Consider the following 24,918-nt stretch of genomic DNA (forward strand, 5'->3'; position numbering starts at 1 on the left):
AAGATGTTACTGTTGGAAGTTCACAGTCAGTTCTGAGTTCTGCAGCAGGCATGATGAAAATTTGATGCTGGGAATCATTAGAAAGGAGAATGAAAGTAAAACAGATAACTTTACTCTGTGGTGGTGATGGTCTGAGGGGACAGCGGTAAAGAAAGACAATGAAGTCTGCAATGGCTCTGCATAAATGAAATATTTCCAAAATCTTTACCATAATTAGATTAGGATAGATTCCCATGATAATGTGATCCCACCTATATGAATGCCTGCAGTCCTGCCTTTTCCAACCTTAACCTCACTTGTGTTGTGTTGGCACTTACTTTAACTATAGTTAACACAAAACAGCTTTTCTTTCTAATTATGATTTCAAACCCTGTTTTAGATCTAGATAGCAAACCCTGGTTAAGAGAGAACTACAGTGGTACCCCGGGATACGAATTACCCAGCTTACGAATTTTTCGGGATACGAAAAAATCCCATAGGGATTTATTGTTTCGGCTTACGAAGGTTTTTTCGGGTTACGAAAAAACCTCGGCGCTATTTTCAGTGGAAAGGCCGCCACCGGAGGGCAGCAGAGAGCTATTTTTTTCCATTAGCGCCTATGGCAATTCAGGTTACGAAGGTTTTTCGGGTTACGAAATTAGCCGCGGAACGAATTAATTTCGTAACCCGAGGTACCACTGTAGATCATTGTGTACCATGTTTAACACGGATGCCAGAGATAATAACAGGCCTGTGTAATTGGCCCAAAAGTAGAGAAGGGTTGTGGGGAGAGACTGCACAGTCTCCATGATCTATTCCTGATTTTATACATGTATATGAGGTGAAAAGAGTGACAACTGCACTGACATAGCTCTTTTGTTTTTGGCATATTACATAAAGTGAAGTTCTGCTCACCTCAAAAAAGATATTGTATAGCTGGGGAAGTCAGAAGAAAGAACAATTAAAATAATCCAGAAAAGAGAGGCATGCTATTAAGAAATGTGTAAAAAGATAGGACTTATTTTAGATTACTGAATTTCAATTAAAAATAACATGATAAATGCTTAAAATTATAAACATAACGAAAAAGTGAATTGAACAACAATTAGTTCAAAACATTAAGGCTAGATCATTCAATCTTCTTGATTGGCAGCAAACTGAGGACAAAGAAAAAATCCTTTGCACAACTTGCAATTACCGTATATACTCGTGTATAAGACGAGGGCAGTTTTGGGGGCCAAAATCATGGATTTTGATATGACCCGTGGATAAGTTGAGGGTCAAACGCTGGGGCATGTTACAAAAGATCTAAAGGGAGAAACAAAGCATCACTTCCCTCCCTATATCTCCCTCTCTAGACCTCTCCTAAGGGTGACAGTCTCAGCATGAAAAATGGGGAAACAAACCTCTCTCTCTCCCCCCCCCCCCCTTATATCAAAAGCATCTCCAAGGCTCATGGCTTGCAAAACGGGGTAGAGACCTCTCTCTCTCTCCCTCTGCCTTTCACCCCCAGGATTTCCAAGGCTCCTGGCTTGCAAAAGGGGGGACAGACCTCTCTCTCTCTCTCTCTCTCTCTCTCTCTCTCTGCCCTTCACCCCCAGGATTTCCAAGGCCCATGGCTTGCAAAACGGGGTATAAGCGTGGGCATATTCTCTCTTTTTGTCCCTTGCCTCAGCAGCTGTTTGTTAACGCTAGCTGCAAGGGAAGGCTGAGGGATAACAGAGAGAGAGAGAGAGAGAGAGAGAGAGGAGAGAGCTCGGGGACTCAAACGGGGAACTGTTTAAAGATCCCTGGCTACAAAGGAAGGTGGGCACTTCTTTTAGGAACTTTATAAGCAGTATTAACTTATTGCCCCATATATAAGTACCCATGATTTTGGAGTCCATTTTGGTGCATAAATTTCTCAACTTATAGTCGAGTATATGTGGTAACTTACAGAATCCATTGCTGCAGACTGTTGTGATGATTGCTAGTAGGCCTTGAAGGATCAGTTTGGTTAGAGTGCAGTAGGGATGTCAGACATGGTCTTTCAGATCTTTCTGAACTACAACACTCATTATCTCTCACCATTAGCTATGCAGTTAGGGAGGATGGGGATTTCAATTCAGCAACATCTAGACAGCAAAGTTTTCATCACCCCTGCACTAGAGTGTACCCTGGATACTAAAAGCAGATAGATAGCAAGGGATATTGGTTGTTTTGTTTCATTCATATATGAACACCCACAGAGAAGCCCAACTTTAGTGACAATTGATCTTGGAAATGCCATACTTACTCCTCAAGGGCATTTAGCTGATCACTGTTGGAGATGGAATGGTGTGTTGATATGTATGTGTGCATAAAATCCATGAAGGCAATTTGTAATATGTTCTTAGCTCTATGTTTATATTATTTCCCTCTGTCCTTTGTAATTTAAATCATTATATACTGTGCCCCCCCCCCCAGCAACAAGAGTGATTTTTCATTTTCTAGTATGTTTGTGTCCATTTATATCTGTGAAATGTTTGAATGCAACATAGCCATGACTAAGATATTTTACTTATCTAACATTAAAGCACTTACTTATAACCAAAGTTTTAAATGTTTATATGCAGTAGATAGTTCCCAGTAGCAGGCCTTCCAATGAAGAGGTAAATGTAAATCATAGAATCGTAGAATAATAGAGTTGGAAGAGACCCTAAGAGCCATCCAGTCCAACCCCTTGCCATGCAGGAAATCCAAATCAAAGCATCCTCGACAGATGGCCATCCAGCCTCTGTTTAAAGACCTCCAAGGAAGGACACTCCACTGCACTCCGAAGGAGTTTGTTCCACTGTCGGACAGCCCTGTCAGGAAGTTCTTCCTAATATTGAGGTGGAATCTCTTTTCCTGGAGCTTGCATCCATTGTTCCGCTTCCTAGTCTCTGGAGCAGCAGAAAACAAGCTTGCTCCCTCCTCAATATGACATCCCTTCAAATATTTAAACAGGGCTTAACCTTCTCTTCTCCAGGCTAAACATCCCCAGCTCCCTAAGTCATTCCTCATAGGGCATGGTTTCCAGACCCGTCACCAAATCACCTGTTAATTTATAATTTTGCCCTGGCATATTTATTGCTGTGAAAACTTTCAGTCTGTATAAGGGAAACAGTGTGAAATGTCTTTCTAGGTTGGAGGTCCAATTTTGTGTATCATTTCCTTTACCTATTTCATTACGTTTCATCTAAATAGCCTTGATTTTTACTTGGCACTCAGGAAAGATTGGATTCCTTTGAGACTAAACTGCCAATACTGTTCTATTTCTTTTTCTGTGTTCTCTTTGTGCTGCCACTGAAATGTAGGAGACTAGTCTGGAAAAGTCATTCACATTGTAGTCCAAAAAGTGGGGGGAATTGCTCTTAGTACAGAGGGGAAAGGACTGGTTGTGCTGACTAGCAGCTCTCAAAGCTGTCTTTCAGAAAAAGTATATTAACTGCAGTACATTCAAGTTGTGTCTGTCAGGGCCTGAGTTGTGAACAACAGTTGTATAATAAAATGTATGCTGCTTAGCTGATGTCCCTCCCAAAAACAAGCTGGAACGTGACTGTAGGAGGCAAAATCTTCCTCTTCCCTGAGCTGAAAAAAAAGCAGAACACAAAGCACCAAATTTTGTCTTGAAGTGTGGTGAATCTACCCTGAGATTCTACATCCTCTTGCCACTTTGGAGATAGGGTCCAGCACTTTGGACAGCTCCTTTAAAAGCTGGGCAAAAACGAAGAGGCAATTCCTTGCTTATCTAGTGCTGAATATTAAGCCAAGACAAGCATATACCCATAATTTACTTATACTAAATGGTTCGGATTATTTTCCAAACACCAATGGTTTCACTTTTATATCATCAGTAGGGAGAAGCTGTATCAATTATGTAATATCTAGTCCAGATTTGATGAATTTGGTTGCAGTTTTTGAGGTCTGCCACAGAGTAGAAAGTGACCATATGCCACTTTCTGTCTCTATGGTAATACCCAAATTAGCTATCACACCTTCCATAAATTCTGAAACGATTGCTAGATATGAAAGATTAAAACGAATCTATTGGAATTCTCGAACAAAGGAGGCAATTAGTGAAATTTATAAGGATGATTGTGTCCTAAAGGAAATTAATGACCTAGCAAATAGTATTACGATAGACGTGGCCTTGGTAAACTATAAGAATATAATATCCATTTTGAGTAACAAAACATCTGCTTATATAAATCCACCTAGAGGGAAGAGCTCCTGGTTTGATAAGACTTGCCTTATATGGAAAAGGAATCTTAGACAAGCATTCCAACTTGCTCTGGACAATCCGGAGGAAAATCTCAGATCCTACTTAAAGGCCCAGGTAGAATATTTTAAGTACAGTGGTGCCCCGGGATACGAATTGATCGCGTTACGAAATTTCCGGGATACGAAAAAGTTACATTGGAAAAAACTGTTCCGGGATACGATGTTTTTTTCGGGTTACGAATTTTTTTTCGGCGCAAAATTCAAACCGCAAAGCGCGGCTAGCGGCTTTCCAGCGCTAAAAAAAAAGCCTTTTCGGGTTGCGAAATTACTCGGGTTACGAACGGAGCGGCGGAACGAATTAATTTCGTAACCCGAGGGACTACTGTACATCGAAGATAGAAAGTTTTTTACCAACAAAACTGGGCCGATCTAGATAGAGATCTGAAATCAAATGACATTAAAACATTTAGGAGGCATTTAAATAACAACATAAATTTATTTAGTCCCTGCATTCCGCCTCAAACTTGGGTAACATATTTTACAAATAAGATGCAAACCCAAATAACTAGTAACATTATCGAAATTACGAACCCCTCTACTATTTGGAGTCCTGTTTCGCCAGATGAAGTGTATCAAATAATTCTTAAACTAAAACCTGCTAAATCTCCAGGTTATGACACCATACCGGTTGAAGTATTGAAACACAGTCCAGAAATATGGACCAAAGCTTTGGCCAATTTATTCACTCTGGTAAATAATACGGGCGAGATTCCAACAAGTTGGAAAGACTCAATCATAATTCCTATCTTTAAAAAAGGTGATAAACATGATCCAGCTAATTATCGCCCGATAAGTCTGCTCTCTATTGTGGGTAAACTTTACGACAGTTATCTGGCAACGAAATTGCAAAGCTGGATGACCACCCAAGCCCTTCTTGGGCCTGAACAAGCGGGCTTTAGAGGCCATATGTCTACTACAGATCATATCACAGTCTTCTTCTTCGTAGTCTCTGCGAATCATACGAATGGGTTTCACTGCGCCTGCGCAGTGCTGCTTGGAACCTACTGGAATCACTGGGCAGAGTTAACTCTGCAACATATTGAAACTTTTTGGCGGTAACTCCGTCCACCCGTTATAAGGCCCCTGCCTTCCCGCTCTTTTCCCCAGTTCCTTTTTTTCACCACGCTAGCTGCTTCAGGGAACTTTCGCTTGCTTTGCTTGCTTGGAATCACTTTCGCTTTTTGACCTCGGACTGTATCTTGACCATTCTTTGTCTCCCGCCCCTGGTAACTTCGGACTTTCGGACTGTTGACCTCGTTTACGGATTCTCCTCTGGCTTTGACGATTTTGAAAATGCCTGCGCCTTTCAAGAAGTGCGACATTTGCGGAGGCAAGGTGCCCGTCCAGGACCCGCACTCCTCCTGCCTGCTGTGCCTGGGCAAGGACCATGACACCAAGGCCTGTCTGCTCTGCAGATCCCTCTCCTCCCAGGCCCGGAAAAACCGTGAGTCCCGGCTCACTTCGGCGATTGCCCTGGGGAAGGTGCAAGAGGGAGGCTCGCGGTCGTCTTCTGTCCCGCCTTCGGCGCCCCCCGCCTCATCTTCTCGGGCCAGTGTGTCCAGTGTTCGATCTGGGAGAGCCGCCGTTCCCAGCGTGGTGTGTGTCCCGGCCGGGACCCCTTCCACCACCTCCGATGTGGCCCGTGGCTCCAAACCGCCCAGTGCCACCGACAAACCCTCCAAGCGCCCCCACAAGTCGTCGGGGACTGAGGGTACCGGGCCGACCTCCAAATCGGCGGGAAAATCGGAGGGCTCGCGTCCGAAGAAGGCCACCGAGCCGGAGGTCCACCTCGTATCGCCTTCATCCTCCAAGGCATCCAAGGAATCGCGCCATGCGAAGCCTAAGGAGCTGGCTGGGCCTGTGGAAGGGTCAAAGTCCCCAAGGCCTTCGTCGTCGGCAGCGGCTGCTGTCCTCTTGGACCTCCCGGACAACCCGTTCTTCCCAATGGAGGAGCTTCCCAAGCCTGGGAAGAAGAGGCACCACGACAAGCCCGGTCGTGATCCTGCCCCTAAAAAAATCCAAGCCCTCCAAGGAGCGGCCCTCCACCGAAGGCGAAGGAGAAGAAGCGCTCCCCTTCCAAAAAGGCCCGCGCTTCCGTTTCGGCAGCTCCCCGCGACCCGGAGCCGATGCCGGTAGACCGGGGGACCCCGGTACCGGACATTCCACTGGCCCTGCCCACCATGATCTTTGTCCATGGGACGGACGACACCGTTCTTCCTTGCTCCCCGGAGCACCGGTCGCCCTCCCATCCGGCAACCGATGACGAGGAAGACCAGCCCCACGGTCAGGACGTCCCCGACCTCTTCTTCGACACGCAGTCGCGCCGGTACTACGTGTCGGTTTCGGAGGACAGAGCTTTGAGGGAGTTCACCAGGCTGAACCCCCATCCCGTAGACCGGGCCACCCCGTCCAGATCGGTTCCGACCGTATCGGTCTACGAGAGGTCGCCGTCTCCATCCCGCAGGCGCTCCCGGTCTTCAGCTGACCTCGCTCCAACCCGCCCGAGATCCCAGGTTCGAGTGACGGACCCTCTCTCCTCCGACCTGGACTCCGAGGACGAGCCGCTGCTTCCTTCTGAGGCACCCTCGGACGAGGATGTCCTCTCGGACCCAGCCTCCCCCCAGAGGATGCACAACCCTGAGCCGTCTTCCCCCTCGGACGACGTCCGGTCCTTCACCGAACACGTCGTGAAGATGGCGAGGGCCCTCGACATCGAGCTCGCTTCCGCGGAAGATGACGCCGAGGACCCGGTTGAGCGTCGGGTGCACGGACGGGTGCCTACTCCGCCGTGCCTGCCTCTCCTTCCCTCTCTCCAGACCATCGTGAAGAGGTCCTGGGACTCTCCGGCCACCCTGTCGGCACCCTCCCGCAAGGTGGAGTCACTCTATAGGGTCGCCCCGGCGAGTTGCCCTTGGTTGGCCGACCACCCCAGGCCGAACTCCGCCATCGTGGAGGGAGCCCAACACAGCTTCGTCCCGAAGCAGGCCACCTCCCCGGTCGACCGGGAGGCGAAGAAGGTAGACGGACTGGCCAAGAAGGCCTACTCGGCATCGGCTCTTGGCGTCAAGGCTGCCAACTACACCGCCTGCATGGGGGCCTACATCCAGACCCTCATGGAACGGATCTCCCCCTCGTCCCGGACGTCCCAGATGACATCCAGAGGCAGCTGGTTGAGATCAGGGACGAAGCCCATTCCATTGGAAGTTGGCTCATCACCACTTCCAGAAATATGGCGGACTGCTCAGGGAGGGCCATGTCAGCATCCATGGCACTTCGACGCCACGCCTGGTTGAGGGCCTCCGACCTCAACCCTACGGTCAGGGCAGCCATCGAGGACATGCTGCTGGACGGGACCGGGCTCTTCCACGCCGAGACCGACGACCGCCTGAACCGCAAGTTCAGGATGAAGGCGGCGGCGAAGAAGCACGGCATGTCCTCAGCACCGGCTTCTCCTTTCCGGAAGCGTCAGCGCCTGTGGCAGCCGCAAGGTCAGTCACAGGGGACCTTCCCCCGGGATCGGCAGTCCCAGCAGCAGGGCTCCCAGAGACACCGCTTCCCCTCGCAGTCTTCCTCCTCCTCTGGCCGTCGCAACTTCCCGCCTCGGTACCGCAAGTCCCGCCGGCAGGACACTGACCAGGGGAAGAAGAGAGCCTGAAGGGACGCAGCGCGCTTCGTCTCTCCTTCACCCCTCTTCTTCCTGGACATTTTGAGGCCCTATGTTAACACCTGGGCCTCTATAACATCGGACTCGTGGGTTCTCAACATCGTCCGTAGGGGTTATGCCCTCGAGTTCCAAGAGCTCCCTCCAACTGGAGCCTTCATGTCCACTCCCCCCTCGGACACCCTTCTCGACGAAGTGCGCACCTTGCTTGGTAAAGGGGCAATCTCCCCTTTACCGCCCGATCAATGTCCTCGAGCCTTTTTCTCCAGGTACTTCATGGTACCCAAAGCGGATGGGGGCATCAGGCCCATCCTGGACTTGAGACAATTGAACTTGTTCCTTGACTACCGTCGCTTTCGAATGGTAACCTTGGCTTCCATTCTGCCTCTGCTCCACCAGGGCCTGTGGTTCGCGACCGTCGACCTGAAGGACGCCTACTTCCACATCGGGATCCGAGAGTCCCACCGGAGATTCCTCGCCTTCGCTGTAGGCTCCGACTCGTACCACTACAACGTGCTTCCTTTCGGCTTGGCCACGGCTCCACGAGTCTTCACAAAGTGCATGGCACCGGTGGTGGCATACCTTCATCAGAAGGGCTTCATGGTCTTTCCCTACCTGGACGATTGGCTGTTTGCAGCTGAATCCCAAGACGAGCTGCAGGAGGCAGTCTCCTTCGCCTTGCACCTCTTGGACTCCCTCGGGCTGGTCGTCAACAGGGAAAAGTCCCACTTCACACCGACCAGGCAGGTCAAGTTCATCGGGGCCATCCTCGACTCCGAAAACTGCCTAGCCTTCCTCCCTCCGGACCGGTTTCAGGCCCTGACAACGTCCCTCAGGCCGTGCATCTCGCACAGAAGGGTGAGAGCCAGAGACGTCCAAGTCGCCCTGGGCCACATGGCATCGACAACATTCGTCACCCCCTGGGCAAAACTTCGTCTTCGGCCGCTCCAATCCTGGTTCCTCTCCGTCTTCTCTCCGTTGGAGGACCCTCCTTCAAAGTGGCTCACGGTACCGAGACCGGTGGCCGCTTCCCTCAGATGGTGGCTAGACAGCTCCAACGTCTGCACCGGGATGCCTTTCCATCAGCCACAGGCACAACTGACTCTGACAACCGATGCATCCCTGGAAGGATGGGGCGCCCACCTGCTAGATCTCGTCGTCAAAGACAGGTGGTCCGCACAAGACAAGCTCCTCCACATCAACGCTTTGGAGATGCTCGCAGTGGAGAAGGCTTTGAGGGCGTTCGAGTTCGCTGTCACAGGAAGAGTGGTCCTCCTGAGGACGGACAACACCACTGTGATGTACTACATCAACAAACAAGGTGGTACCAGGTCCAGGACCCTGCTCGACCTCACGCTCCGCATCTGGGACTGGTGCATCCAGAGGCGCGTCCTCCAGGCGATTCACCTTCCCGGGGAGGACAACGAGCTGGCAGATCGCCTCAGCAGATCTCCTTCGGTGTGCCACGAGTGGAGGCTCCATCCCGAGACGGTCAGCGACCTCTTCGATCGGTGGGGAACCCCCCGGATCGACCTCTTCGCGACCAGGTGGAACACCCACTGTCCCCAGTTCTGCTCCAGGAAGCGATTGGACGGATCCCTCGGAGACGCATTCGCTTTCCTCTGGACGGGGGAGCTCCTCTACGCCTTTCCTCCGTTCCCTCTCATCATCAGAGTGGTGTCCAAGATGACAACGGACCGCTCGCATGCGATCCTGATCACCCCGTGGTGGCCGAGACAGCCGTGGTTCGCATCCCTTCTCCACCTCTCCAGGAGATGCTTCCTCCGTCTCGACCCTCGTCCGGACCTGCTGTCGATCCAGGACGGACGGATTCTCCACCCGGACATCGAGAGCCTGCCGCTGGTAGCCTGGAGGATATAGGCCTGACTGCCCTGCCGGAGGCAGTGAGGACGGTGATCCTGGCTGCGAGGAAACCTTCCACCCAGCGCTCTTATGCCCTGAAATGGAGGAGATTTTGCCTCTTCCTTGATCAAAAGGGCTTGTCTCCTGCACAGGTGTCCACTCCAGTGGTGCTGGAGTTTTTGATGGCACTTTTGGATGGAGGGCTGTCCCTCACATCCATCAAATGCTACCTGTCTGCCATTTGTGCCGAATACCAGTTCGGAGGGAGGGTTTCTTTCTTCAAGGACCCCTTGGTGAAGGGGTTCCTGAAGGGTTGTGCCAACCTGTATCCTCCTGTGTCAGTACCAACGCCGGCTTGGAGTTTGGAGTCGGTACTGTCCGCTCTCCAATCCAAGCCCTTTGAACCGATGGCCACAGCGGACTTGAGACTATTAACTTGGAAAACCGTTTTTCTTGTGGCCATCACCTCTGCCCGCCGTGCGGGCGAACTCTGTGCTTTATGGAGGGACCAGCCATTCCTGAGGTTCCACAAGGACAAGGTGGTCCTCCGTACAGACATTACCTTCTTGCCTAAGGTAGTGTCTGCTTTCCACATGTGCCAGGACATTGTGTTGCCCACTCTCGCATCCAACCCGACGTCGGATGAGGAGCGACGCCTACACTCTCTTGATGTCAGGAGAGCACTGGCATTCTACCTGGACAGAACTGCTGCCTTCAGTCGGTCCGAGAGACTTTTCCAATGCTACTCGGAACCGAAGAAAGGGTTGCCTGTGTCTGCGCAGAGGTTGTCCAAATGGGTGGCTGGTACCATCCACCTCTGCTATGAACTGTTAGGCAAGCCTCTCCCTGGCAGGGTTCGGTCCCACTCCACAAGGTCAATGGCAGCATCCTCTGCATTCCTGTCGGGGATTCCCTTGGAGGATGTCTGCAAGGCTGCTGTCTGGTCCCAACCTTTAACCTTTATTAAACATTACAGGTTGGAAACCAGAGCCATTCGAGGCGCAGCTTTCGGGAGGGCTGTGTTGATTTCAGGGTTGCATTGATTGCACTACTGATGTTTGTGTTTATTACTCTTGTACAGTTGACACTGTTTTCATTTTGTTGAATGTTGGTTTGCACAAGTCCTATGGGATCGGTCTTGCATGACCTCTGCTCCCTTCTCAGGTTTAGCAACGTTATTGCTATTTGATCTGTGCATGAACAAAAAAGACTGACTCTTTGTGGTTCAAGGTGTTTTATTTGTAATAAATATACCTTTGGTTCACCATAGCTTTGGTCTCAGGACACTCCCTCCGCCGCATACCTAAGCTTGTCAGTCTAAACCCATTTGTATGATTCGCAGAGACCACGAAGAAGAAGGACAGGTTGCTTACCTGTAACAGTATTTCTTCGAGTGGTCATCTGCGAATACATACAAATCCCACCCGTCCGTCCCCTCAGTGTCCTGCTCTCATTGGCTCTTTCCATCGCCTGCTTGGCGGAAAAATTGCAGAACTGGGGAAAAGAGCGGGAAGGCAGGGGCCTTATAACGGGTGGGCGGAGTTACCGCCAAAAAGTTTCAATATGTTGCAGAGTTAACTCTGCCCAGTGATTCCAGTAGGTTCCGAGCAGCACTGCGCAGGCGCAGTGAAACCCATTTGTATGTATTCGCAGATGACCACTCGAAGAAATACTGTTACAGGTAAGCAACCTGTCCATTTCATTCCTTATCAATAAATATATTTCCCGACCCAAAGGGAAATTATATGCTGCTTTTATTGATCTAAAAGCGGCTTTTGATCTTATTCATCGACCTACACTTTGGAGCAAATTGGATAGGTTAAATATAGATTCAAGACTCTTGTTTTTGTTGAGCCAAATTCATACTAACAATTTCTGTAGAGTGAAATTTACTGAAAGAGGACATCTAACTGACCCAATCTATTCAGGAATAGGTGTAAGACAAGGCTGTGTTTTAGCCCCACATTTATTTAACTTATTTGTGGCAGATCTTCCAACTTTCATGTCAACGGTCGATACCCATCCTCCTATGCTAGGAAATCGCCCACTTTCTGTGTTGCAATATGCCGATGACACTGTATTACTTTCGTTGACTCAAGTGGGCTTATCGAGAGCCCTGAATAGATTTAGTGAGTATTGTGTTAAGTTCCACCTACAGATAAATGTTACTAAATCAAAGGTTTTGGTATTTTCAAAAGGATTCACTCCAAGGAAAAGGAAGGTGAATAATCAAATTATAGAGCAGGTAAAAATGTACACATATTCGGGCATTCTTTTCCATTATAATGGTCTTTGGGTAAAGCAGAGAGAAAAGGTTGTTCAATCTGGAAAAAGATCTCTGGCGACTCTACAATCCTTTTATTATAAAAAGGGAAACCAAGATTTCCTTGCAGCTATGAAAATTTATAAAACCAAAATAAGACCTCAAATACTATATAGTATATCTGTTTGGGTAACTGCTTTTAACAAGGAGGTTGAAAGTTTACAAACACAATTCTGCAGGAAATTGTTATCTATCCCACCATGTGTTCATCACCTAACATTATATGCTGAGCTTGGTCTGGATACACTCGAGACCACAGCTTGGTTGATGGCGTACAAATCTTGGCTTAAAATCCATTATAGACCAAATAGATCTAGTCTAATTTGGTTTCTTTTATCTGATAATTATTATACTAACTGGTCAAAAATCTATGAAGATAAATTAAAATTAAAGGGCCTAAGTCTGGATTCTCTACTCCTTTTAACTGAGGAGGAGTGTTTCAAGACAATTAAGGATTGTTTATTGAGTTGGGACTACAAGATGACCTATTCCACTCCTCCCAGAGTGTGTTCCCCTTCTGTATTTGGCATTCCCCCCTATTGTGGTGAGATGCCAAAGTACTTTCAATCATTGTCCCTTCAGGCTTCGAGGAAAGCTTTCCTCTTCGCAAGGTTGAATATTCACCCTTCCTGTGTCACCAGGGGTAGATATTTGAGGATCCCTTTTGCAAATCGAATATGTATATGTGAACTATCTCCAGATACTCTCCAACATATTATATTTCTTTGCCCGCTGTGTCAAAAACCGAGAGCGAAATTGTTAAAGAAACTAATGGAAATGAATTACTGCTTAACGGATATAACTCTAGTACATCTATTGGAGGATTGTAATGTACAGATTACACGATTGATGGCCAATTTTCTAATGGAGGCAACAAAAATCTGGCACAAACTAAATAATTGTTAGAGTTTAGTGTTAGATGATTTTAAGGATGAATTTTTTTTAAAGTAGTTTGATTTTGTTTTGTATTGTTTGTTGTGTATTGTCTATTGAGATGCCTAATAATGGTTAATGGATGGACAAGCATATAGTGCATAGAATATATTGTGAGCTGCCTTGGGTTCCTTTTTGGGGAGAAAGGCAGCAACAAAACAAAACAAAAACCATATGAAATTATTTTAAAAACTTGGAAAAACTTTTGAAAACTTGGAAAAACTTAAGAGCTTGGAAAAAGTTCCTTCTTTGAATGACAGTCCCCAGAGTCCCCAGTCAGCATGGCTTCTGGAAGTTGTCCAAAAAGTAAAGCTTCCTAGCTCCAGTTAGAAAAGGGCCATAATACTTTTGAAAAAACAACAACAAACTTGCAGGGTCAGTCCTATGGTTAACATCCAGCAAAATCTCGCTGGAGGACCTGGTGATTTCTAGCAGGATTATATTAATCAAATCCGTGAATAATCAAAGCTGCAAATGTGAAGGGCTGACTGTACATTGAAATAAAACAGACATAGTAAATTAATCTAACACCTATAATTAATCAGAATTGGGTGGTGCCCATCTTTTAACATTGTTTTGAAAGTGTTGATATATTGAATATGCCTTTTAGGGAGAAAAACAATTTCATAAACATCTATTAATATCCAATGATAATGTTCTACATTGTGGAATGTTAAGCCTGGTATCATTTTTCTAAAATATTATTGTAATTTTCCAAAAGACTATTTGAACTGCTTTTCTTTCAGCTTATTGTATCAGCATCATTTTGCTTTAGTGTAAGTTTTACTATTGCTGTCCATGTTTTTTGATGATTGGAGCAGGTCAGTTAAGCACTAAGGAAGACTTACACATGGTTCTCAAGCCAAAAGGTGGCGTGGGAGAGGGTTATTGCATCCATGCCCTACTTGTAGGCTTTCCCTTGGAGTGGCTGGTTGAGAACTATGTGGATAAAATGCTACACCAGCTTTCATCTGATCCAGCAGAGCTCCTCTCAAGTTTTTAAGTGCAAGAAGTGCTTTAGATATATCTCTTGTATCCCTGGCTCTGTACAGATTCTACTAGCTGTTACACACATTCGTCTTTAGCTTAATGAAGAGTGTTTTTTGTTGGCTTATGGTGCAGTGAATGGCATATTACCTCTGAGGTTTCCCACTTATCTCAGAGCTATAAATAACTGTGTCTTTGGTCTGGGAGTGCAAGAGAGCACACAAATGGGCAGCCAGTCAGAGAATTTGACAGCTTGGAACCAGGAGTCAAGTTCCTGTGAGAGTCCAAGAGAGCCAAAGATGATGTATACAGAAGCCAATCCCAAACTGACAGGAGCCTAAGGGATTCATTTAGAGTTCTTCCTTGCTTCAGAAATTCCTCTAGTTTCAGCACCATTGCCTGAAGACTTTCACAGTTCACCTTGGATCAGGATCAAGGAGCCCCATGTGGGCTTTCAGATTTAATACACCGGAAAGAAGGTATAAAAGTATCACTGGCTATTAGAAAAGAAGTAACTACTTCTATTTTTTTTTTAAAGTGCTGGTTTGTTCTTTGTGTCTCAAAGTCCTAAATCCACAAGAAGGAAAGCTCTTAACTGCAAGTTAAATGTGATCAGAACAGATCATGACAACATCGTCTTATCAGTTTATTCAGTCAACCAGTGATGTGATAGGTTTGTCAGTTCAGATGATCTGCAGTTTGTTCCTGCAGCATGCCCACTTCATGCAGGAATTTGCCTAGTGTGTGTGTGTATTTACACAGAAATTGGAATGTTGATCTCTAAAGATACAGATGTATTTCAAGTAAATCATTAGTTATTACTCATTACTTACAGAGGAAAGCATTGTTAACATGCTGTTAGGACCTTTTAGTAGTAGTAGTTGTTGTTGTTGTTGTTCTTGTTGTTAACTGAAAAATAGGAAATTGACCCAATGATACCCTCAACAATATTTTACACTAAAAAGTAACAATCTTACCTGCTGGTGCATTGGTTAAATGCCAATACTGCAGCCACAACATTGTGAGTTCGATACTGAGGGCTCTAAGGTCGATTCAGCTTTCCATCCTTTGATAGGTTGGTAAAGTGAGTACCCAACTTGTTGGGGACAATTGGGTTACACATTGTAAACCACTTAGCGACTGCTTAGTTCAGTATGAAATGGTATAGAAATGTAAATGCTATTGTTACATTGCTATCTATGGCCCCATACAGACAGGCCAAAATAAAGCTGCTTCAGGTCACTTTGGAGGTATACTGTTTAAATGATGCATGCATCGTAAGAGTCTGGAAGCCACACCAAAGCCACAACGCAGTCCTAAGGACTGGAGCGCAGCTTTGGCACAGCTTCTGGACTCTAGGACACATGCATCATTTAAACAGCATACCTTCAAAGTGACCCGAAGCAGCTTTATTTTGGCAGTCTGTATGGGGCCATAGTTGTCTAAAGCAGTGTTTTATGGACAGGTGCCAGTCTGAGAGCTTTTGGCTGCTGATCTACAGCAAATTTCCCTAAAGAAAGAAATGAATACAAATACAAATATAGTCCCAGTCGATAACACATTAAGGAAAAAGCCCCTTCTGGTCCCCAACATAAGATAACTTAATAAGCATTGATCTAAATGATATATAGACATTTGGGTGTGTGTGTGTGGAAATCCTTGTTAGGTAGTTTTAATTTAGGTAACTTAATATGTTGGAATGTATTTAATTCTATTACTTTTCTTTAAAGTTGATTTTAAGAGCAAGTACTTAGTGCTTGCTAGTTATGCCCTAGTCTTTATATCCATTGGGCAGAGCAATGGAAAGTAGAAAGAAAAATAATTCATGCCGAGCAACTAGAAGGAGCATTGCCTACATGTTTTTTTTAATGATTTTATTGAATTTTTAAAAAGGTGTATAAAAGTACATATATACAATCAAACAATTCAAACATAACGTAGACATAGCACATACATAAGGCATAAAAGAAAAAGGGGGAAAGAGAAGAAGAAGAAGGGAAAAAAAAAGAGAGAATGTTTTTGTTAACCATGTTTACAAAGGGCTAAATCCTACCATATTTGAAAAGGAAATCTGGAAATGATGGGATGAAGCCTGGAATGTTTCAGGGAGTAACTCGGTTCCCTTAGGACCCCCCCAAAAAAAATTACATATTATCTCCTGCAAATGGAATCTATAGCAGTAAGATAAAATAGTGTTGCCAACATGTGTACCCTTTCCCCCATTTTTTCCTATGCCTCAGCTCTCTGTCCCCCCCCCCCTCGTTCAAACACATTGGCCATGTTTCCACAGCAATTACATTGTTCATACGTTGACTCCTTCCTCTTCTCCAACTGGAACTTCAACATGTCCTCAGGTAATTCTTTTTCGTACTTGGTATAAAGATCCTTCCTTTTATATCTCTTAGGCCTGTTACAGACTGCCAAAATAAAGCTGCTTCGGGTCTCTTTGGAGGTATGCTATTTAAATTATGCATGGGTCCTGAGAGTCCAGAGGTTGCGCCAAAGCCACACTCCATTCCTAAGCACTGGAGTGCAGCTTTGGTGCAGCTTCCAGATTCTTAGGATGTATGCATCATTTAAATAGCATACCTCCAAAGAGACCCGAAGCAGCTTTATTTTGGCAGTCTGTAACAGGCCTATGTCTTGTTGTCCGCCTACTTCCCCATTGACTTAATTAGAGAGCTATCTGTTCCATTTCAGTGCCATCCATATATATTCTCTCAGTGTTTGTAACAGGCTGCATAATTGATTATTCTAAACTCTGGATGGAGTGTATTTGCTGCCTCTCCATTTTAGAAAGCTCAGTTTTAGACCTGTTGCTTTTCTCCACTTGACTTTTCCATGCTATAATTTATGGCTGTACTGTAGATCCCAAAATATGTATTGTTACACATTTATTCTGCCTCCATGCTTATTACTTATGTAGACAAGGAATATATAGCAACAAAGCGTTCACAAAGTGGGAGAAGAGTGATATGTTACTTGATAGGTGATTTCTTAGGTTCTGGACCAGACAGACATATTGTTCAGAAAAGTTCCTTGTTGGACTATCAGATTCCCTTACCTAGTACCTTTGGGGGATTCTAGGAGCTGTAGATCAAAAGAAAAACTTTTCCAAAACTACCCCCTATTCACCTCCCCTTCAGTTGGTATTTTCACCCCTCCAACAAGATTACTGTATATACTCATGTATAAGTCTAGAAATTTTAGTGAAAAAATTGACCCCAAAAATGTGAGTCGACTTATCCCCAAGTCAATGTAAATACTGTACCTTAACTCTCATAAAAATAGAAAACATCCCCTGGTGAAAGGCAAGAGTGTAATATGTCCTGGAAGCACTGACCTTCCTCTATTCTTTCATCCATCCATCCTTCACTGTGAACACAAACAGTTATGCCTCCTGCAATTTTGTAAGTTCTTTGGCATTGTGAGGTCGAAGGTTTTCATGGCCGGTATGCATAGTTTTTTCTTTGGCATTGTTTTCCTTTGCTTCATCCTTTAGATCCTTTCTTACATGCCCTTAAGTTTTATCCTCAACTTATAAAGTTGACTTATAGTCGAGTATATACAGTAGTCAAGATAATAACAGTTTGTTTTAATTATTGTAGTCATTTAATTCTGTTTTAATGTATTATTTTTGTATGCTTTTAACTGTACTGTTTTTTAATATTGTAAGGTGCCCTGAGTCCCAGTCTTGGGAGAAGGGCAGGATATAAAAAAATAAAGGAGGAGGAGAAGGAGAGCTGGGATTTTTCCTAGTTTCACTGGGATTTTTAGGAATAGATCACAGGAAGTATATGAACCAGATTGATAGCAGTGTCCCACCAAATTGTAGTAAACATGTGTTCACAGGCTTTAATCAAGTTTACTGCACTTTCAATTTCATTGCAACCAGGGACTCTTGCCTAGTTCTTTAAAATATGTATTGGAGTCCATTTCTTTTCTTTGCATGGTGGACTGCAGAGTGCCTTCAACATCCAGAGGTTCTTATCTGGATGGAAACATATTACCACATAAAACACCAGACCGTTACAGGATGTTTTGAAGAATTATGCTGAATAAATAGCAGACACTATAGAACTGCTTATCATGATTTCATGATTTGTGAAAGCATTTACACTTAGGACAAGGATTTATATCCTTATCTTGAACTTCTTTCAGAAACTTTGCATATCACAGAATATAACTTTCTGCACAAAAGACAGATTTCAGCAGTCTTGTTAGAGGCAGTAGGTTAATAAAAAGGAAAGAGATTATCCAACTCAGTGTGGAATCTGGAGGTGAAATATTTTACAGTATTATATTCAAGCCAACAAAAGAGAAATAATAGAGATCTTGGAGTCTAATTTTATACCATGGTGTATAAAAAATGGTGTCTAATCTTACCGACTTTATATATGATCACAGCTTCTCTAATTGTGGCATCCAGAACAAAAAAGCTTTAAATGTAGCTTTCCAATATATCTTGCAGTGTCATGGCTAAAAAAACCCACAGATGCTCATTGTTACTTATTTTATCTTATTAAGATATCACAGGAGGGGAAATTATATTGAAAAATCAGGTTAAATACACACTTAGGAGATACATACCTCTTGAAAGAGGGCAGAGTGATGGCAATTGTATTGGAATGATACATCAAAGATGAGTAGAAAGAATGGTAAGGTAATGACATAGGAGTGGAAGCAGAAATGGCAATGGATGCCAAAGTGCAAAACACAGATCTACACATTCTTACCTAATGTTGAGCATTGTGACTTTTCCCCTAGCTTAACACCAGCTCGATAGTAATCAGAATCCAAGCAAAACTGACACCTTACATTTACTCTGGACCCCTATTTAACTGGCAGTTTGTTCCAGTGAGTGTTGTGAAGCTGAGTCTGGGAGCCACCATTTTAATTCACCACAGTAATCCCAATTTAGCATCTCACTGTGGCCTCAGGTTGAGAAATGGCATCCTCTTTTGAGACTCCAGTTTTTTATGGTACCCTCAAACAGTTCTTTATCAGGCATATTGTAAACATTAAGTGGTGCCCCTATAGGAATGTATAAATTATACATTATAAGAATAACAAGGATCTTGTAAAACCTTTTGAGACTGAGTGTGCAAAAGAAGTTGTAGTATATGCTTTTGCAGATTTGGTCTACTTCCTTAGATTATAGCTATATCTGTTTTAGCTTTTGTAAGCTGCCTTGAATGCCAGATTGGGAAAAAGTAAGGGTATAAATGGTGGTGATAGTGTTGATGATGATGCCTGCCACTACCATTGCTGCTGTCCATGGAACCACAGGAGACTCATTGATAGCAAGAAATGCAATACAAGGAAAGTTGTTGTGGGCTTCTTCTGGAAAAATTTCAGATTTTGTTAGTAACCTCCTGTTTGGATTATTGATATGCACTATATTTAGGGCTATCTTTAAAAAGCATCCTGAAATATCTGTTACTCCAAAACAGGATGCCCAGTATTTCTGGAACCATTCCAAAGTGCATTTAACCATTCAAGCCCTAAACAACATGTGGCCAGGTTACTAAGAACACCACCTGACAGATCTACTTGCCAGATTTTACACTCTTCTCTAAGACCCTCCTCCAGATGCTTTTGGCAAATAAAGCAGGTGGCTACAACAGAGAAATTTCTGGAATGTGCTCCTTGAAGGTTCTCACTTGGCACTTATAGTATGGTCTTTCTGGTACCAGGTGACTTTTATATATCTGAAGAATTCAAATAAATAAATAAGTGCTTTCAAATCACTCTTTAGTATTGTTACTAGTTTCACTTTTTTTAAAATGCAGTGTTTTGACTTTTGGTGCTGCTTTTATCTTTTTGCTGCTTTTCCTGTGCTGCTTTATGTGATTCTCTAGGCGCAGGACAGATTGTAAAAAAAGGACAGTCTCCCGGTGCCCAGCTTTGGTCCGCGGGGAAGCCAAAGCCTCCAGACTGCAGACCTCACAGTCCTCGCAGACCAAAAAGCGGGTTCTTCGTGTGGTGCCATTATGACACCGCAGTGCGCCAATGGTGCATTTGCGATGTCACAATGGCGCTGCGACGTATGAACGCTAGGCGTCCATCACATAATGATGTTGGCACCCATCTGTACAGGGCGCCGTCATTTTGACACCCTCGTCATGTGCGAGGGGCGTCTAGAAGCACTGCCCCTCGCATGTTACAAGGACACCCTATCGCGCCCATCTGGACCAGGCCCTAGTTATCATATATGGTTTGTCTTTTATATGTTATCACTTTATACACCATCTAGAGAATTGTACTATAACAGTACAGTAGAGAGAGAGATGTACCTAAATACCCTAAAGGCACCAGATCCTGTCTGAACTTGGAAACTGAGCAGGGTCAGCCCTGGCTAGTATTTGTATGGGAGACTGCCAACAAATAACAGGTGTTGTAAGCTATATTTCAGAGGAAAGAACTGGAAAAACCCACCACTGAGTATATCTTATCTATTAAAACCGTATGAAATTCATGGGATTGCCAAAAGTGACAGGTAACATGAAGGCACATACATCAACACAGATAGAGAAATAAGTAAGAGTATTATAGCTTGGTGTGTTGTGTCTTAGTGATCATCATTGTACTATTTATAGGGGGTAAAGCTATGATTGCTATACATAGAAACTCTACATACTGTAATTAATGTTTTATGTCTCTTTGTAATGTACTTTGTAGTCTGACATCGAAATCCAGATTCAAAGCACTGAGAGCTGAGTGATGGGTGTGATGAAACCATTTGTGGCTGTGATAGGACTTGATCTTATTGACAATGGAGATATGATAATTGGGGAGTGAACTGCTGAAGTGGGCTCTGCAAGAATCTGTTGTCAGGCAACTGAGCCACGGCTAAAATTTATTTATAAACCTAATCCTTATGGGAGAGTTGCTACGTAGCTCTGTAATCCTGTCTATGCCCAGGTCGTTTTTGCTTATAAACTGTATCTCTCAAAATGCAGTACTCCTGGTTGTACTGATTACAGGCAGGTTCAAACAAGCATCAGTAACAGCAGCTTTGCACATTTAGTAAGCATGTAGAAGACTTCCTGGGCTGCCTGGGTTAACATTGTTGTCCTCTACACAATGTATATTCATCAAATGTTCATGAGTATGTCTTCTGCACACTTTTGTTCTAACCTTTGATTTCAGCATAAAGAACTCAAGCCAGCTCACATGATGATCCAAAACACTTTTTTTAAAAGCCAAATCAACAGAATACATAGTGAAAACTGGAAGCTAAACAAAATTACAAGCAGATATTATAAACAAACTGCAAAAGCATACTTGTAAGAAAGTCAGAAATGTACCTTCAGATCTTTAGGCCTGTCAGAAATAAAACATTTTATCAGAGCGTCATTACAAGAAGCCAAATGGATCTTCCTCAGGCCAGGACATTCCCACAATAGACCACAGATTAGAAGTGTTAGTATTTGCACTGCCATTCCCCAAACCTTCAACCATTCCAGGGATTTTGTAAGCAGTAGTCCAAAAATACTTTAGAATTATAGAATCATAGAGTTCAGAGGTAACCTCATGCACCAATACAAGATCTCCAGCTAAAGTAGCCCCAGCAGGTAGTCGTCCAGCCTCTTGAAGATATCCAGAGATATCCGCCCCATCAACAATTTTCCAAGGCTGCAATAGATAGAACCCTATTTCATATTCCCATCAAACAAATATCTAGATCAAATTAGAGTTAATTGTGTCATTGCAATTAACATACCTAGAACTTTTGAGGAGAGATACTGTGATATGAGGTCAGGGGGGAAGGCCTAGCCTCTCTTACTTTGTGGCTGCTATTTCAGATTGAAAACTAGCTGCATTAATTGTCATTACACATTTAACATCAAGCCTAATTTGGTACTTGGATATTAGTGGGATATGCATTGATACTCCAAAATATATAATATTTGTATAACCCTTTTAAGTGTTTAAACCAACGAATTTCCATTATCTTGTGTTTTTTGTTACAACAACCCAATAAAGAAGGTCACACACACACATATGAAAAAGGTGGATTGAAATAAGGCCATGAAATGAGGCCATGTGTAAGTTCATGGCAGATGCACTTTTCAAATCAGAGGCTTCCATACCCATCGCTCAGTTTGTTAGCAACTGTCCCATACCAGTTCTCAACATCAAAAAGGTCATACTCTTCATTATCATCAACCCAGTTCCATTCCCAAGCCCATTGTTAAAATAAGAATAGAAGGAGTTGATTTATATTATATTATATTATATTATATTATATTGTGTGTGCACTCCTTCAAATCACCAGTTAACTTATGGTAACCCCATGAATTTCATAACGTTTTCTTCGGCAACATATAGTCAGAGGTGGTTTGCCAGTTCCTTCCTCTGAAATATAGCCTACAACACCTGGTATTCATTGGCAGTGTCCCATCCAAGTACTAACTATGGCCAGCCTTGCTTAGTTTAGCTTAGACAAGACTTATCGCCTTTCAGGTATTTTACAGTATTTCAAATTTAATTCTGATCTCTTTGGTCAAGTTGATTCTATTTTTGTCATTACTCTTCATTATACTGTCAGTTTTGAAATTATTCACAGTTCACATCTGCACAAATCAATATTCTTGGTTCTTGTTCCATTATAAAAAATGACCCATATCTTCATTAATTTAGAAGTGTATAACTGTCTTAGAAAAATGTAAGAAGAGCTGTGTTAGTTCAGGCCAGAGGCTTATCTCGTCCAGCATCCAGCTGACACAGGTGTAGCTGCACACTCCATGTTGTGATCTCCAGCAGCTGATATACAGAGGTCTGTGTCTGTGTGCATGCATTCAAGCCACCTGTTGACTTACTGCAACCCCATGAATTCCATAGGGTTTTCTTAGGCAAGGAATACTCAAGAGGTGGTTTTTTCAGTTTCTTCCTCTGAAACATAGCCTAAAGCACCTGGTATTCATTAGCGGTCTCCCATCCAATTAACCTGACCCTGCATAGCTTCCATGATCAGATAGGATCTGGTGCCTTTAGGCTATTGGCCCTACACAGAGGCCTTCTGCCTCTGCTATAACGTGTGATATATAGCATTCTGACTAGTTGCTATTAATGGGCTCATCTTTTATGAATTATCAAGTCTCTTTTTAAAGTCACCTAAGCAAGCAGCCATAACTACATCTTGCAGCAGTGAATTCCAGAGTGTAATGATGTGCTGTGTGAAAGGATGTTTTCTTTATCTGTCTTGAACCGCCCACCTTTTAGCTTCATTAAATAGCCACAGGTTCTAATATTGCAAGAGGGAGAACAGTTTCTCTCTGCTTCTACATCATACACAATTTTTTAGCTACCTCCTTCATATGTCCAGGGCCAAATATTGTCTTCTTTCCTTGTAGGAGAGTTACTCCTGTTTCTTGATCATTTGGGTTGTCTGTTTCTGTACGTTTTCTAGTTCTACAGTATAATTTTTAAAGGCAGGTAGCAGAAATGTAGACATCATATACGGGTATCCCAAGATCCCTTTCTTTCTGCCAGCTGAGATCATCAATAAAGTCTGGATTCCCTGATACCGCCTACAAGCTCATATCACTTACTTGCTTCCTTTGAATCAGAGGCGGGTTACACACCGCCATTAAAGTACGCGCGGAGCGTGTACTAGGGTTAGGGAGGTGCGGTGCTTCCGCACCTCCCTAACCCTAATTCGCGTTCTGCGCGTAAAAAATGACGGTGGCCGTTCCAGACGGCCGCCGCCATGAGTACGTCACGGCCGCGCCGCCTCAATACGGGGCGGCGCGGATGTGACGTCCTCGCTCCGCGCCAGGGCGCCGAGTGTGCCCTTAGCGCGGAGCAGGAAGGAGCTCCATTTCAGAGCTCCTTCCTGGTTTGGTCCGCTGGGCGCAGCCTTCACACGGCTGCGCCCAGTGGACCAAAAGAGAAAGGGGCCAAGCAGTCCTTTTCTCCTCCTCCCTGCCGCTGTGGGGTGTCCTTGGGGCTTGAAGCCCCAAGGACACCCCTTTCCAGGCTGTGGGGAAGGGGCCTTTTGCCACTTCCCTGCAGCCCGGAAAGTGGCAGATCGGGGCCTCAGCGGCTGCCGTTCTGGCAGCTGAAGCCCCGATACCCCGGGGAAAGGGGCGGGTGCAGCCCGCCCCAAATGGGCGGTCTGTAACCCGCCAGAGTTCCTATTTTACTGCCCATTCCTCCAGTTTTAAGAGATCCTTCTGGAATACTACACAATCCTCCTGTTTTCTCACCACTCCAAATAATTTATTGCCATCATAGAACCAGGCCACCTTACAACTCAGATCTAAATCCAGGTCATTTATGAGTAAGTTTTGAAGTACTCATCCCACACAAATCTCTGTGGTCAGCCCTGTGGCAACTGGGGAGTGCTATCCCTGAGAAGACATTCTTTAACATTGCTTGAGAATCCTGACACTGATGTCCTTTAATAAAGATGAACACACAATTTTAAGCAGTAGTGTGGTGGATCAAGGATATGCACAGTTGAAACCCCTGGCAAAATGGATAAACATGTCATCTGCTAACCTGCTTAATCTTTCCCCATAGCATCTGGATTTAGTTGCAATCCTCACAATAGCTTGGGGTCTTAATAGACTTTCTAAGGAACTTTTATAGTAAGCTTTTTCTTACTGTACTGCAATGTGTTATGGAGTGGTTTTATCTCAAATGGGCAATTAAGACCTACATAGAACTAGCTTGTTTATACAGATCAAAAGAGCTGCCTTGAATTTTGGAGTGAGATCACTATAAGGATTGGCATAATCACCTTCAAATCACAATTTATTACGAACATTACAGGATTTAAGACTTGATTTGCGTTAAACAAGCCATAGTATCTTTGTCCCTTTTAATTTGGTAGTGTTCAGCAGTTTTTTTTTTTAAAGATCAAAGAACCTTTCCTCAA

At 44.3% G+C, this 24,918-nt stretch overlaps 1 protein-coding gene across 1 annotated transcript in view; it reads left to right on the forward strand.

Annotated features, from left to right (window-relative positions):
• The window catches only part of DDX10 (DEAD-box helicase 10), a 244,807-nt gene that overhangs the window by 152,436 nt on the left and 67,453 nt on the right, over window positions 1–24,918 (forward strand).

This window comes from Sceloporus undulatus, chromosome 3 (assembly GCF_019175285.1).
Source record: "Sceloporus undulatus isolate JIND9_A2432 ecotype Alabama chromosome 3, SceUnd_v1.1, whole genome shotgun sequence".
In the NCBI taxonomy this organism is placed as follows: domain Eukaryota; kingdom Metazoa; phylum Chordata; class Lepidosauria; order Squamata; family Phrynosomatidae; genus Sceloporus; species Sceloporus undulatus.